The sequence below is a fragment of the Rhinatrema bivittatum genome, chromosome 8 (genome assembly GCF_901001135.1).
Source record: "Rhinatrema bivittatum chromosome 8, aRhiBiv1.1, whole genome shotgun sequence".
Taxonomy (NCBI): domain Eukaryota; kingdom Metazoa; phylum Chordata; class Amphibia; order Gymnophiona; family Rhinatrematidae; genus Rhinatrema; species Rhinatrema bivittatum.
In genome coordinates, this window is record NC_042622.1 from 180956712 (window position 1) to 180972285 (window position 15574).

Below are 15574 nucleotides of genomic sequence, written 5' to 3' on the forward strand. Positions count from 1 at the left end.
AGGTCTAGAACGGGTAGATGTGAATCGGTTATTTACTAGGGATGTGAATCGGGTGATCGATTGTCTTAACGATCGATTTTGGCTGGGGGGGAGGGAAATCTGATCGTCATGGTTTTTGTTTTTCTTAAATCGTAAAAAATCGTAAATCGGGGGAGGGCGGGAAAACCGGCACCCTAAAACCCACCCGACCCTTTAAAATAAATCCCCCACCCTCCCGAAGCCCCCCAAAATGTTTTAAATTACCTGGGGTCCAGTGGGGGGGTCCCGGCGCAATCTCCCGCTCTTGGGCCACGGCTGCATTAAAAGAAATGGCACCGGTGGCCCTTTGCTCTTACCATATGACAGGGCAAAGGTAGCGCCGGCGCCATTTTGGTTCCTGTCACCCGACGTCACGACTGCAGGAGATCGCTCCCGGACCCCCGCTGGACCCCAGGGACTTTTGGCCAGCTTGGGGGGCCTCCTGACCCCCCAAGACTTGCCAAAAGTCCAGCGGGGATCCAGGAGCGACCTCCTGCACGCGGACATAGTGAGGGCAAAAGTAGCGCCGGCGCCATTTTGAATATTGGCAATACGGCCCGCGTGCAGGAGGTCGCTCTCGGACCCCCGCTGGACTTTTGGCAAGTCTTGTGGGGGTCAGGAGGCCCCCAAAGCTGGCCAAAAGTCCCTGGGGGTCCGGGAGCGATCTCCTGCAGTCGTGACGTCGGGTGACAGGAACCAAAATAGCGCCGGCGCTACCTTTGCCCTATCATATGGTAAGGGCAAAGGGCCACCGGCGCCATTTCTTTTAACACAGCCGTGGCCCGAGAGCGGGAGATCGCGCCGGGACCCCCCCACTGGACCCCAGGTAATTTAAAACATTTTGGGGGGCTTCGGGAGGGTGGGGGATTTATTTTAAAGGGTCGGGGTGGGTTTTAGGGTGCCGGTTTTCCCGCCCTCCCCCCTCCCCTGATTTACGATTTTTTGACGATAAATCGGGGGAATTGTTATTGTATCGCGGCTCAAACGATTTTTGACAATTTAAAATATATCTGACAATTGTTTTAAATCGTCAAAAAACGAGTCACATCCCTATTATTTACTCTTTCGGATAGTAGAAAGACTAGGGGGCACTCCATGAAGTTAGCATGGGGCACATTTAAAACTAATTGGAGAAAGTTCTTTTTTACTCAACGCACAATTAAACTCTGGAATTTGTTGCCAGAAGATGTGGTTAGTGCAGTTAGTATAGCTGTGTTTAAAAAAGGATTGGATAAGTTCTTGGAGGAGAAGTCCATTACCTGCTATTAAGTTCACTTAGAGAATAGTCACTGCCATTAGCAGTGGTAACATGGAATAGACTTAGTTTTGGGTACTTGCCAGGTTCTTGTGGCCTGGATTGGCCACTGTTGGAAGCAGGAAGCTGGGCTTGATGGACCCTTGGTCTGACCCAGTATGGCATGTTCTTATGTTCTTAACTAGCCCAAAACAGCACAGTGCCACCCTACACTGACCTCACTTGCAAGGTGGCACCTGAGGTCATATATACTTCGAGGGGATAGCAGTGGCATAGACAAGGGTGGACCTGGGTGGGCCTTGGCCCACTCACTTTGGACTCAGGCCCATCCAAGCAGAGCTGCCTGCCACCACAGCGTCATGGTTATCTCTTGGTTTTTGCAGGGCTTTGCGTTATGTCACAAAGGGGCAGATTTTAAGAGTACACATGCGGTGTGCACAAATGTATTCCGCGCACATGTTATAAAATCAGGGGTCGGCGCGCGCAAGGGGGTGCACACTAGTGCAACTTGTGAGCGCCGAGCCCTCAGGGAGACCAGCTGGCTTTCCCTCTGAGGCCGCTCCGAAATCAGAGCGGCCTCAGAGGGAACTTTCCTTCCCCCCCCCCCCCCCCCACCTTCCCCTCCCTGTCCCGCCCCCCCCAGCCCGAAAACCCCCATACCTTTATTTCACAAGTTACGCCTGCCAGAGGCAGGCGTAACTTGCACACACCAGCCAACTGCCGGCGTGCGATCCCCCGGCCCAGCGGCCGTGGAGAGGCCTCTGGCTATGCCCCGCCCCTCCTACACCCCGCCCATTTTTTCAAGCCCCGGAACTTACATGCGTCCCGGGGCTTTCTGCGCGCTGCCGGGCCTTTTGAAAATAGGCCCGGCGCTTGTAACCCCCCCTATGCGCGTAAATCCACCTGGATTTACGCGCATACGCTTTTCAAATCTGCCCCAAAGGAAGGATTTTGTTTTGCTGAAGTAATCCCGGAATGTGAATATTCTTTTTTTTTGCATGTTGGGTTCTAATGTGAACTGTCCTAGTTCTGCTCTGCGCTCATTCTTTATGATTATTGCTATTTTATTGTAGGTATGACGATCTCTGCCTTTCTAGAAAGAGGATTCATGAAAAAATACATGGATATTTATTTTATTACATGATTGATTGGATGTTTGTGTTCTTTGCTTTTTACATAATATTCTTGTGTATTTATAAACTACAATAAATATAAAATTAATGCAGGTTAATAAAGCATTTTTAATGTTGGTAAGTGCTTGAAATAATGAAGTTGTAACATTGTAAAGTTTCACTCATGATGCATAAACAGCTGTTGCAGACTACTTAGAAATGCTTTGTCAGGTGCATTATTTATGGACAAGAGGATAACTAGTAGGACTCAGACCTGTATGCCTACTGCCCACCCATGATAACCTTGCCCTCCCCCCCCCCCAAAAAACAAAAAAACAAAACAGTAGTTCTGGCTCTGCCACTGCAAGCGTAGGGTTATCTTCACACACAGTTCTTCCTTCATTCAAATACCAACTAAAATTTCTGGTTTGAAATCTGGAAAAGCAGAGAGGCTGCCGGTGGCACTTACTCGATCCTTGTTAACCTCTATTTTTACAGCTCTGAACAGACTAATACAACAGTTGCCCTGCCTTTGCTGCAGATTTGGACAAGAAGCCTAACTTTGTGTTTGAGATGCATCAGCAGTTTAAACATCCACATAAGGACTTCCTAGAATGCTTTAAAGTTGTCACATCAGACACACAGGCATGGTCCAAGGACGTTAAAGTGATTTGGACGTTGGTACAGACTGAGGCAATGCCAGATCTGTGAGGTGAAAGTGGCTACCTCTTGCCAGGTGGAATGTGTGTCTTATTGCCTTTGGGATTATGCCTAATGACCTCACTGGAGCTACAGAAGGAAGTCACCACAACCCTGAATTGTCTAGACTATAGCTATTGATTTCTGAACCATGGCTTTCTGCAGAAAAAGGCACTTGCACTTTCAGGCAGCTCAACAGAGAATTTGAACAGTATGTAAAAATAATTATCGAACAAGCAGGTTCACCTTTGCCAGGACAAACAAACACACTCCCACCAGATTTTTCTGGCCGTGGACAGACCTGGAGCTAAGTGATGCAGCATTATAAGAGTGATATAAACTGTAGACTGGTGGCAGTAGGGTACAGCTCGGGATTCCTTCGGAGCAGATTGCCACGGGAGACAGAGTTCCACTCTTTTTGAGGCAAGCAGTTTGGGGAAGGGTTTAGAATGAGTTTGGAGATCATTGGGATTTTATTTTATGCCACGATGTTGGATTTCTATTGCACTATTTATTTAATACTGATTTCATTTGTTATGGTTATGAATTTCATGATTTAAGCCTGACTTTCAAAGCACTTTATGCTCATAAAGCCCTCTTTTATGCATTAAGTGGTGCTTAGTTGATTATTTATACCACAATTCTTTAAAAACAGCAAAGCAGTGTATGTGTGTGTGTGTTTATTTATTTTTTTATTTTACTAGCAGAGCTTCAGCTGCGCAAACAGGCTTTTACAAAATCCCGATTTTACCGACACTGCAACTAGGTATTCTCAGTGGAGAGAGGAAGAGAGCTGAGGAAGGGAGAGCATGTACATGTATGAATACAAATCAACATGCAAAACGTTACATCCTGCAGCAGAGTATAACTTTCTGTGTGCAAGTCATGATGGCCAAACCACAATCAAAACAGACTTGAGCCCATAAGTCCACTTTGAATATCTGGGCAGACTTTAGCTCTATTTGGGCTGTTTGAAAATTATACTCTATGTATACATAGTTCTTGATTTGCTATGCCTTTAATAATTTATTATAATAACTGTGTGTAAACGTAAGATATTTGATTAGGCATTGTAAACACGCCTTAAGTGCCGGTTTGCCCAAAGAAAGGCCTGAGCTAAACTGACGGCAGTTATGAAAAGCTCTTCTGCATTACGGCTGCTGGCATTTCTGGAGTGAACTTTGCACAAAAGAAAGCAATACAAGAGGGGGGATTGTGGGGCCTGCATCCCCTGGCCCTTACATATATTATAGCCCAATATTCTTCACCCCCCTCCCTCAATCTTCCCTGCTCATTAATGGCATGATGTAAGTACAGCTACCTGGCTTGCCTGCTTTTTTTTTTTTTTTTGGAAACCAAAGCCTTTTATATTCCACACCCCTTCTGTGAAGCTGACAGAAAACAAGGTTTGTGCTATAGGATATTAATGGTGATTCAAAGAGCCGCTGCATGTCCCCTTGTCACTTCTTGCGTAATAAATCTTCCTTTGCGATAAGCTAATTACCTTCTCCTTGAAAGGGCTATAAAGGCATGGGCTAGTCAATAGAAGGATAAAGCTTCATTCAGGGTGGGCCAAGCATTACATTTCTGCGAGCTGTTCAACAGTGGTTTTTTTCCTCACAGCTGCACAGGGAAATTTAGCAATGAACGACTGCACCATTGATGCAAAAAACTTTCAGCTCTCCACTTTTGTTAGACATTTATTTTAATTTTTTCTATACCGTGGATAAGATAGGTAGCATCACAACAGTTTACAATAAGGCACATAAATTAATGTTACTAAATATATCAATTATATCCATTAAACAGGTGCCATAAAGGTTCAGTAACCGTTTTAAAATAATTAGAATTTGGTAAATTTAGAACATAAGATTTGCTATGCTGGCACAGGGCAAAGGTTCGTTGAGCCCAGCATCCTCTATCCAACAGCAGCCAATTCCTGCTCACTCCTAGGAATAAGCAGTGGCATGGGTTCTTATGTACTTGACTAATAATGGTTTATAAGCTTTTCCTCCACAAACTGGTCCAAGCCCCCTTTAAACTCAGCAATGTGAAATGCCTTGCTCACATCCTCGAGCGACAAATTCCACAACTTGACTGTACATTGAGTGAAAAACAAACAAAAAACCTGTCTCAGATTTAAATCAGGCACCTGTTAGTTTCATGGAATGTCCCTTCCTCTTACTACTATTTACTAGATTTTTTTCTTTTCTGGCTTACAATTATGCCATTTCTACAAAGTTTCCCAGACTTCATGTTCACTGTGGCACAGGCGTAGAGCAATGCTGGTGGTGGGAGCAGCTCTGTACCTTATCTGTTTTCACAGACCTTGGTGCTCAATGCCCATTATGCTCTTTGACGGTTAAGCACCATAATTTAGAAAAGGGGTGGAGTTTGGGGCAGGATTTCTGGCCAAGTGGGCTGGCTTCACAACTTGCGAAGTCATATTGCACAGTTTTAACGTGACTAATAAACTACACCTTTTTCATTTGTGTTAAGCTGTAAGAGAGAGAGAGAGACCAGCCATAATGCCCTCATACTGGGTAGGTATTTATACCTCTATATGAGGCCCACATAGTTACACGAGGTGAGGCTGAGGTAGGAGTGCAGGGGCAACTTTGACATTCAGAGTGAGAACAGTGCTCCCTTGTGAAGACTCGATGAACCTTCAGAGTGAGGAAACTCACCCAAAGATGAGATTTGTGCAATGTTCTCTCAACCTAGCTTGACAGACTCTCTACCTGGGTAACATCAAGCTAGGTTGAGAGAACATTGCACAAATCTCATCTTTGGGTGAGTTTACTCACTCCGAAGGTCATCAAATCTTCACAAGAGAACACTGTTCTGTTCGTATATCTCAAAGTGGCCCCTGCACTCCTACCTAAAACTTTACCTCCAGTAACTATATGGGCCTCATATAGAGGTATAAATACCTACCCAGTATTAGGGCATCATGGCTAGTCAGTCTCTCTCTCTCTCCCTCCCCCTCTCCGTGGTTTTAGTAAGAATTACAGCAGTTGTGGCACTTACTGAGGTAATACCTATGCGAAGCACTATGATAGCGCACTTTCCAATAAATAAGCTATTACCATAAAACACACCCCTCTTCCTATTGCATGTGATAGCTTGATGAATCTAGGCCTACGTTTGCTATTGTCATGTGACCTGGTCTCATCCAGGTAGCAGTTTAATCGTGTCAGCTGAGTAGCATCAGGCCTAACTCACTGGTGCTTACACATGATGTTAAAGTTAAACGAAAATCAGCATGTGTTCCCTTTTTTTCCCAAACTGATTTTTATCCCTCGGCTGGTGATAAAGGAAAACTGTTTAACAAAACTTCACATACATTTGGTAGAGACATACTAATAAATTATTGGCCACATTAAACTAGTCATTTTTTTTCATCAATTAGAAACTAGTTACTCCCTGATTTTTCAGAGATTGTTATCACATGGATCCCTGAAAGGTAAGAATACAACACCAATAGTGGAAGAGAGGACTTTGAGAAAACCACTTTCCAAAAAAATGGGAGACTTTATTAAAAAAAAAAAAAAAAAGCAACAGTTAAGTAAACATTTAAAATAAATTAGATGAAGACATTAAAGGATCTGTAGTTGTAGGTGCATTATAAAAGATTTTTAGAATCTAAAAACAGTTGCAGGAAAATGTATGCCCTCACACTGACCCACAGTAGAACATTGCAATGGACATGCTCCAGGTCTGCCAGCACTGACTGGGAGTTAGAGGCAGGGGCAAAAAAAAAAGAGCATTCCCATCTGATTCATCACAGAGACTTGTAGACAGATCTGGTTTGTAATCCACCCCAACCTCACCTCTTGAAGTTTGCAAACCTGGTCACAGATCGATGAGAGGTAAAGGTCCAGGGATGACTCAGGATTGTCAGTGCTAGCTTCATGTTAGTTTTGAAACTTCTGTCCCTCAGCTAACTTTAGGATGGGGGCTTTTGCTGATAGTGCGGTAGAGGCATAATACCACAAGCTCGACTATTGCAACAAACTTACAGTTTAAGAAGGGCCTCACTGAGCAGCAGTCATGAAGTAGAAGGCAGGAGGCCTCCTGTGGCTACCATGTTAATGGTCAGGGTGGGAGTCAAACATTCCCTCAAGAAAATGTTTTTAATACACAAAACAAAAATAACCCAAAGAAACAATGTTAGTGCGTGTGGCAATGTGCACACAAATTAAATATTTCTGTTGTAACATTTCAGGTGTACTCAAAATGAGCCCAAAAAACAGAGAGGAAGGCGGTCTTAGAAAGCAGTGAGGAACAGAATAGAGAGTAGCAGAAGATCCTTCGAAAATACTTTATTGATTGCCCAACTCTAGGCCTGAGTTTCGCCCACAAAAGGGCTGCTTCAGGGGCTATGAAAATAAATAAATAATAAGAGTATTTAATCAATTCTATGACCATAAAATATAGTTAATTAAAATAATTAAAAAGAATAAAACAGACGCAAAAAAGACTAATACTTATTACTGTATAATTTGAATGTTGTAATTAAAAACGTATTAAATAAATTACAAAAAAAGGGCGGGAGAAGGAAAAGGAATAAAATTACAGCAAGATTTTACCACAAAACAACCTAAGGAAAGTGTCTAAAGCATTCCTGATATTTAATAACATATGACGAATTATTTGAAAACAAAATTTGAAGATCATACCTGAAAGGCATTAAAATGTCACGTTCTGGGGTGAGCTCGATTGGTCGGAATACATCACAGGCTTGAATATAAAAGCAACTATTATAAAAACAACTATTATTATAAAAAGTTGGTAACAATAATAGGTGTTGAAAAATACCATTATAGTTCATAATTACCTCATTTGTATAGCAATTGCTATCCATCCAGCAATTGCTGTCTATACAATTGCTGGATGGATATATAATATCCGTGCGCAACAACAGACAGGGCAAACCTGTAAGCCTATTGATGAGGTAATTATGAACTATAATGGTATTTTTCAACACCTATTATTGTTACCAACTTTTTATAATAGTTGTTTTTATAATAATAGTTGCTTTTATATTCAAGCCTGTGATGTATTCCGACCAATCGAGCTCACCCCAGAACGTGACATTTTAATGCCTTTCAGGTATGATCTTCAAATTTTGTTTTCAAATATTTAATAACATATGACGAATTATCAGGAATGCTTTAGACACTTTCCTTAGGTTGTTTTGTGTAAAATCTTGCTGTAATTTTATTCCTTTTCCTCCTCCCGCCCTTTTTTTGTAATTTATTTAATAAGTTTTTAATTACTTATTACTGTATAATTTGAATGTTGTATTAGAGTCTTTTTTGCATCTGTTTTATTCTTTTTAATTCTTTTTAATTAACTATATTAACTATATTTTATGGTCATAGAATTGATTAAATACTCTTATTATTTATTATTTATTTATTTTCATAGCCCCTGAAGCAGCCCTTTTGTGGGCGAAACTCAGGCCTAGAGTCGGGCAATCAATAAAGTATTTTCGAAGGATCTTCAGCTACTCTCTATTCTGTTCCTCACGGTACTCAAAATGAGTACATTCAGGTACATCAAAATGAGCGTGGGGGCTGAAGAGCGTTCCTGTGGCCACCACCCGCTGGGAGTCATTTGCCAGCAAGCCACGTATTTGTAAAGTCCATAGGTACTTTTTATTGTGGACTTTGCACTAATTTTCAAAGTGAAGGTACACAGCCTGCATTCACTTTGAAAAGCACCTGAAGAAAAAAATGTATTCATGCATTCACACCTGCTAATTTCTGTGGCTAGTTCCTCTGAAAATCCCAAATTTATGCAGATAGTTCCAAAGTGTGCCCCTCCAGAACATTTCCCTCTACTACAGGGAAAAGCAAAAGCTTTCATCTGCACCTAGGACAGGCCATTTCCAACCCCCCCCCCCCCCCCCCCCCCCCCAAAAAAAACACCTCAGATCGGGGCTAAAGCACTATTTTTACCCATGACTACGGCTTTGAAAATGCTATCTTCCCTGAGCTAGGTTCTCACTATGCTACTGCCATGTCAAAAATATAAAAAAAGAGGCAACAGTTTAAATAAAAAACTATTGCAGTTTCCAGTGCTGACAAAGGTGTATTTATAATATTTTTAAAAAAATGGTAGTTCTTACTTAAGAAATGCCAGCTAGCCCTTTTCCTCAGTTTTATCTTTCAACACTTGACTTTATAATCTCTAACCCGCACAGAAAAATGAGGAGGAAATGATCAGAAAAGACAACCCATGGGACATCAGTCTATCATATATGAAAAATATTTCACTCACTCATTCATGCTTTTACAATAAAGACCACTGCTGATAAAACAAATTCTTTAATAGATGCATTTAATACCAAGAAGAGAAATGCAAGCAGCTCGACCACAAGCTATCAAATATGCCAGGGTTGGACACCTCATAGTAGCCAATGGGAATACATCATTGATGCCATATGAACTCCAGTGCAACACACTAGTCTACAAGTAACCAAAGACACTTACCCTATTTCATTTCAAATTCTGAACAAGCAATAATCCATGGACGAAGCTGTAGCATGAATTGTACAGTACTTGTGGGGAGACGGAAAAATCACTGGGAGGATAGGTAATGATGAACAAAACCAATTCACTTTTATCAATAGCTAACAGGCTGGTTTCCTTATTAAAATTAGCTGATAAGGTAGAATGCCCAGGTCAGATATAGCAATGATACATTTTAAGACAGTTTCTCACCCTTTCAAGATAAGAATATCCTCTCTTCTTGGGATTAAGAAAGGTTGCATTCTTGTTTGAGGGAATAATCCAAAATAGATTGTAAGAGCATGAACATGTTGAAAAGATAATTACTTTTTACATTTGTGAATTAAATGATCAGCATGATCCCCTCCCCCCCCTCCGAACTTGCAGTGTGTAATTTCTGTTTTGCCAAAAGGCTTATTTGCATGCCTGTGTAGGAGATAGCCAATAACAGTCCAGATTACATTATGAAAGGTCATGTCAGAAAGCATGGCTACTGTATTCAAAAACTGAAGCCACTAAAGCTCTTTCTGGATATGAATGTCGAGAACCAAATCTGGGGTCTGCTTCAGCAAGACAGTCCCCCTCCCAGACATGCAGAACAAAGGAGAGGCAGCTTGAGAAACCACAGCCCTCATCTCAACCCGTGAATCCGAGACCATTTGCACTGAGCCATGGCAGAAGGGTCTGAGCAAGTTTGCAGTCCTCACTATTAGAAAATCTGTATGACTTATTTTTGTATAGCAGTGACAGCATATACAGAGCTGCGCAAAACATAGATAAATCAATTGCTTCATACCTGTTTTAACTTAACACAACTTATTCTGGCACAATAAGCCTGAAAGTCTCATTTTTAAAATCAGGACCAGAGTGTGTTTTAGTTTGAGGTTTTTTTGTTTTTTTTTTTATTAGGTATCTAATCCAGTTCTCAAAACACAGTTGTTAGGGCTGATGACTTTTAAAATAAATCTATGGCTGTAGAGTAATTCCTTCTGTTTTGTCATCTCCAAGATGCAGATTAATTTTTATTTTTTTTTATTACTTTCTCTTATGTTGTAACTTGCAGGAGCAATTCGGCCACAATGTCCTTGGACAGGTTGGTCTTTCTAGCCTTTACAGAAAAAAGAAACGCAGAGCACACGATAAACCGAGCCGTAGATTTGGCTCCAGCTCAAGCACAAGTTATGGACGACTGCAGTTTACAAGGATTCCCAGGCCACCCCAGAGCAAGCTCAACCTTAATTGGATGTCCGGTCCTTGCTTCGCCTTCATCTGCGACCACTACTAGCCCCACAAGCTGTGGAGGAGGTCAATGGCATTTGCTTGCTGAAACATTGCCAAGCTATAAAAAGAAGAGATGGTGCCTAATCTTACAAGCAATGAGGAGGGAGAGAGAATAAACTGTAAATTAGTTTTATAAGCCACTAACTCAAAGTTCACAGAGAAGCAAACAACAAACCTTGAAACCAGCAGCAAGTTCTTTAGTTCCTTAGAGGAGATTAGGTAAAGCAGGGAAGTGCAGTTCTTTGCTCTTCCTCACCCTTCAGGACAGTAGGAGAGACAGGAGGCACTGGAAGACAGGGGGCCTGCACTTTAAGGGTGCTTTAGATCGCTGGTAAACTTTTTCTCTGAACGTAGCAATCCAAAAGGGATTTCCGGGCCCATGTAGGTCTCCAAAAAAAAAGTCAGTGTGCCTCTCAGCCTCACAAAAATAAAAATTAGGATTTAAAGACAGATAATTGCTTCCAGCCACAACATCAGTGGGTAATTTTCTACAGTTTACATGCACAAAACTGTTTTATATGCACAAAACTGTTTTATGTGCATAAAGGGGTACTAAAATAGCCTAGGGTTCTGTGCACATAATTTATGCAAACTGCAGTGCAGCTTTTCCATGGACAGAATGGGAACTTAGGTGCATACTATTTGATTTTAAAGTTTGCATCTAAGTGTAATTTTAAACAAGGTTATTTGTGCATGTCCTGGGCCAATTACTCAATGATTTCCTAAGTGAACTTGGGCACCTGAGTTTGCTTTGAAAATCCTCTGTGCAAAATTGCTACAATATACTGTACGCTATTGAATTGCACTTAACGCAGGTAAACTGGCTTGTGAAAATTGCTACAATAGGAGGTTACATTTACATTTGAAAATTACCCTCACAGATTTTACTGCTAAAAGGGGAGTTATTCTAACCACCGGTTTTCAATTTTTAGTAGCCTTTTAGAGGATCATTTTATAAGGGCAAAAATATTTCAAGTTAAGATTAACTAAAATATTTCAGAATGTAGGTCAGAAAAATGCTCATGGCTTCAAGCAATATTTTCTCTTCATAGATAGGTCTTGGCTTTGTGTAACTTACATTCCTCCAACAGCTCATTAAAGACCATTAAACACTTTCCTTTCAGTCATTCATATTCCATGAATGCCTTGTCTGGACTGAAGGGTCAAAGCAAACCACCTTGAGGGCAGCTACAAGCAAGGTTGCCAGCTCACCTAGGTCAATCTGAGGAGGCTGAACCAGTCCCGATTTTCTCATTGCACGCATGTGGACAAGTCACGGATTTTCTTAGGGAAATTTGGCAACCCCTTGCAATTAGTAAAAACCCTTGAGTGGAATAAACTCCCCCATTTTTCTAACCAACAACTATAATATTGAAATTAGAGAGAAGAGACCCTCTTTCAAGGTAAAAAAGCAACCATTTTTTCACTTTCCCCTTTCCTGAGAACCAAGGCATTTCAGGAAGAGATGAACAAAGCTTCCTTTATTCTGCCAACATGAATTAGTACTTTTTATAAGTTCCCTAAACTCTGGAAAATAGTTACACTACAAAAGGCAGAAGAAACATTTTTAAACCAATGATTTTTCAAAAAGGCAAAGTTTGACTTTTTTGCGGATGATACTAAGCTCTGCAACAGAGCTGACCCGCCTGAAGGCAGAGAGAGAATGAAAAGTGATTTAAGGAAGCTTGAACGGTGGTCGAAGATATGGCAGCTGGGATTCAATGCCAAGAAGTGCAGAGTCATGCATATGGGGTACAGTAATCCAAACGAGCTGTATGCAATGGGGGGCCAAAGATTGATGTGCCCAGACCAAAAGAAGGAACTTGGAGTAATAGTGTCTGGTGATCTGAAGGCAATGTGATAAGACGCTAGCTAAAGCCAGAACAATGCTGGGCTGCATAGAGAGAAGAATAACACATGACAAGGTGGTGATAATGCCCTTGTACAGGTCCTTGGTGAGACCTCCTGTGGGGTACTGTGTTCAGTTCTGGAGACTGTATCTCATACGAGATGGAGACAGGTTTGCAGCAGTCCAGAGAAAGGTCACCAAAATGCTGTGGGATTCTGTATGGGAACACTTAAGTGGAGAGGCTGAAGGATGTGAATATGTGTAGCCTGGAAGAGAGGATATGCAGGGGAGATATGATACAGACCTTCAGATACCTGAAAAGGTTTTAATGATGCACAAACTTCAAAGCTTTTCTGTAGAACTAGGAGTCATGAAATGAAACTCCAGGGTGGACTACTCAGAACTATCAGGAAATATTTCTTCACAGAAAGGGTAGTGGATGCCTGGAACAGCCTCCTGGAAGAGATGGCGAAGATGAAAATGATAAATGATTTCAAAAGGGCATGGGATAGACACTGCAGATCCTGAAATACTAGATGTTGGAAATGAAAAGAGGGGCGCATGGGGGTAACTGTACAGAGTTGCAGTTACTACCATGAGCAACTTGCTGGGCAGAATGGTTGGACCATTTGGTCTTTACCTGCCATCTTTACTATATTATGTAATTTTATTTTCTGGAGGTGACATACAATTAGAGTCTTGCTCACTTCAAAATACTTTCACGCCAATGGTCATACAGGTAGTATATATTTTTTTTTTTTATCATTTATAAAGTCTACAATTTCCCTATATTACAGATCAGATTATACCTTCATGAAACTAATCCTGATCATAATGGAATTTGCTGTGAACATCTTACAAAGCAAATTATTTACAACTTATGATGTGGGGCACATGAACAACCCATGGAAGACTTGCAGTTTGGCTAAAAGATGTTAGAAATCTTCAATGACAGAACTCAATATTCAACATATTAAGAAACGCTAAAGAAATACAATTCCAAAACCTTGCCAATTTGAGCAATCTAAATTTTGCAATGATCCCAAGATCGTGTTGTGCTCCATTCATGGAGCTTTATTACATTAGACAAGTTGCCGCTCATTTCAATTTGTTCTCCTCTCTTGCCAAAAATAACATGTACAGACATAACTAGTTTATTTTCATATTAGATTATGACAACAATCCTGCTGTGTGCTTGAATACTATAGGGTATTGGATAGTATCACATCACTTCATTGGAGTCCTGAGCTTTCTTTTGAACAAACCAGATGCTCTTCTTATGAAAGTGGTGGTGAAATATTTATTCTTGGAGTGGATTTTGCTCATCATTCAGAGGCACATTTTTTCTCTCTCATGTGCCTGAAAAGTCACTATACGCTCTCTGGTTACATCACCAACCCTAATTATTGCCTCTGTTACCCTACGTTCCAGAGATTGTGCGTGATTATATCCTGACTCAGGCATGGGAGGAACTGATAAAAGCATTTTAAATCTCCAAGAGATGAACATTTTTGTATTACTCAGTACAGTAGAGTATAACCCTAGAAAAGAGGACTCCTAGATAATTTTGCTGCTTTAACTTAATTTCTTCCATTAAACATTAAAAACAACCTATGATTTTGACAAATACTTTTTTTTTTTTAACTATTGCAGTAGCAGAAAGATTCATGATATTCAGTTTTGTATGTTTCACCCCAAGAAATTAAGACAGTGGCAGAATACTGACAAACTATCACTGTGTTCTCTTCGCCGCTGTGCTATATTTCACAGCTGTCTCGGCACTACACAGAATGAACAGAGTAACTAGATCTTTACTAGGTTTTAATTTTAATAATGCCATATCCTGCCGAAAAAAGAAATGCAGGCTTCCTCCAAGCAGCCATCCATTTATCCATCTGAATATAATCTTCTCAACAATGGAGAAATTACCACTTACCTGATAATTTTCTTTCCTTTAGTGAAGGGTAGGTCAATCCCAATGGGTGGGTTATGCACCTCTGCCAGTAGATGGAGATGGAGCAAAAGCTGATGTCACAGCCATATAGTTCTACCCCAACATCAGCCTGCCAGTATTCTCTGGAAAAGCCAAACTATGGACAAAACCGATTATATCTGAACATTATTAGCAACACGCAACCATTCATGTTTGCTTCTCAACCAACAGGAACACTGAGCTCAGCCAAAAGAAGGGACATATCTAGCAAACTAAGGGCTAAAGAAGCCACTTACCAGTTATCAACAAAGAGCAGGAATTATACTTTGCATAGCTCACCCTAAGAAGGATAACCACAAATTTAAACTCTGGCAACCAAGGGCAGGTCTGGGATTGACCTACCCTTCACTAAAGGAAAGGAAATTATCAGGCAAGTAGTAATTTCTCCTTCCTTAGCATTCAGGTAAGGTGACCAAAATGATAAAGGGGTTGGAACAGCTCCCCTATAAGGAAAGGCTGAAGAGGTTAGGACTGTTCAGCTTGGAGAAGAGACGGCTGAGGGGGGATATGATAGAGGTGTTTAAAATCATGAGAGGTCTAGAACGGGTAAATGTGAATAGATTATTTACTCTTTCGGATAATAGAAGGACTAGGGGGGACTCTATGAAGTTAGCATGTAGCACATTTAAAACTAATCAGAGAAAGTTCAACGCACTCAACGCACAATTAAACTCTGGTTTTTGTTGCCAATGGATGTGGTTAGTGCAGCTGGGTTAAAAAAAGATTCATGATATTCAGCTGTCTTTCCATTGTTGAGAATTTGGATAAATTCTTGGTGGAGAAGTCCATTACCTGCTAATAATAAAGTTAATTTAGAAAATAACTACTGCTATTACTAGCATCAATAGC

At 41.0% G+C, this 15574-nt stretch overlaps 2 long non-coding RNA genes across 2 annotated transcripts in view; one reads left to right on the plus strand and one right to left on the minus strand.

Annotated features, from left to right (window-relative positions):
- Window positions 1-3673, plus strand: part of LOC115097215 — a 38892-nt gene extending 35219 nt beyond the window's left edge. Inside the window, exon 3 of the long non-coding RNA XR_003858237.1 lies at window positions 2884-3673. This is a non-coding gene — a long non-coding RNA (uncharacterized LOC115097215). The remainder of the gene's footprint in view (window positions 1-2883) is intronic.
- The window catches only part of LOC115097214, a 67792-nt gene extending 52637 nt beyond the window's left edge, over window positions 1-15155 (minus strand). Inside the window, exon 1 of the long non-coding RNA XR_003858236.1 lies at window positions 9585-15155. This is a non-coding gene — a long non-coding RNA (uncharacterized LOC115097214). The remainder of the gene's footprint in view (window positions 1-9584) is intronic.
- Window positions 15156-15574: the final 419 nt, after the last annotated feature.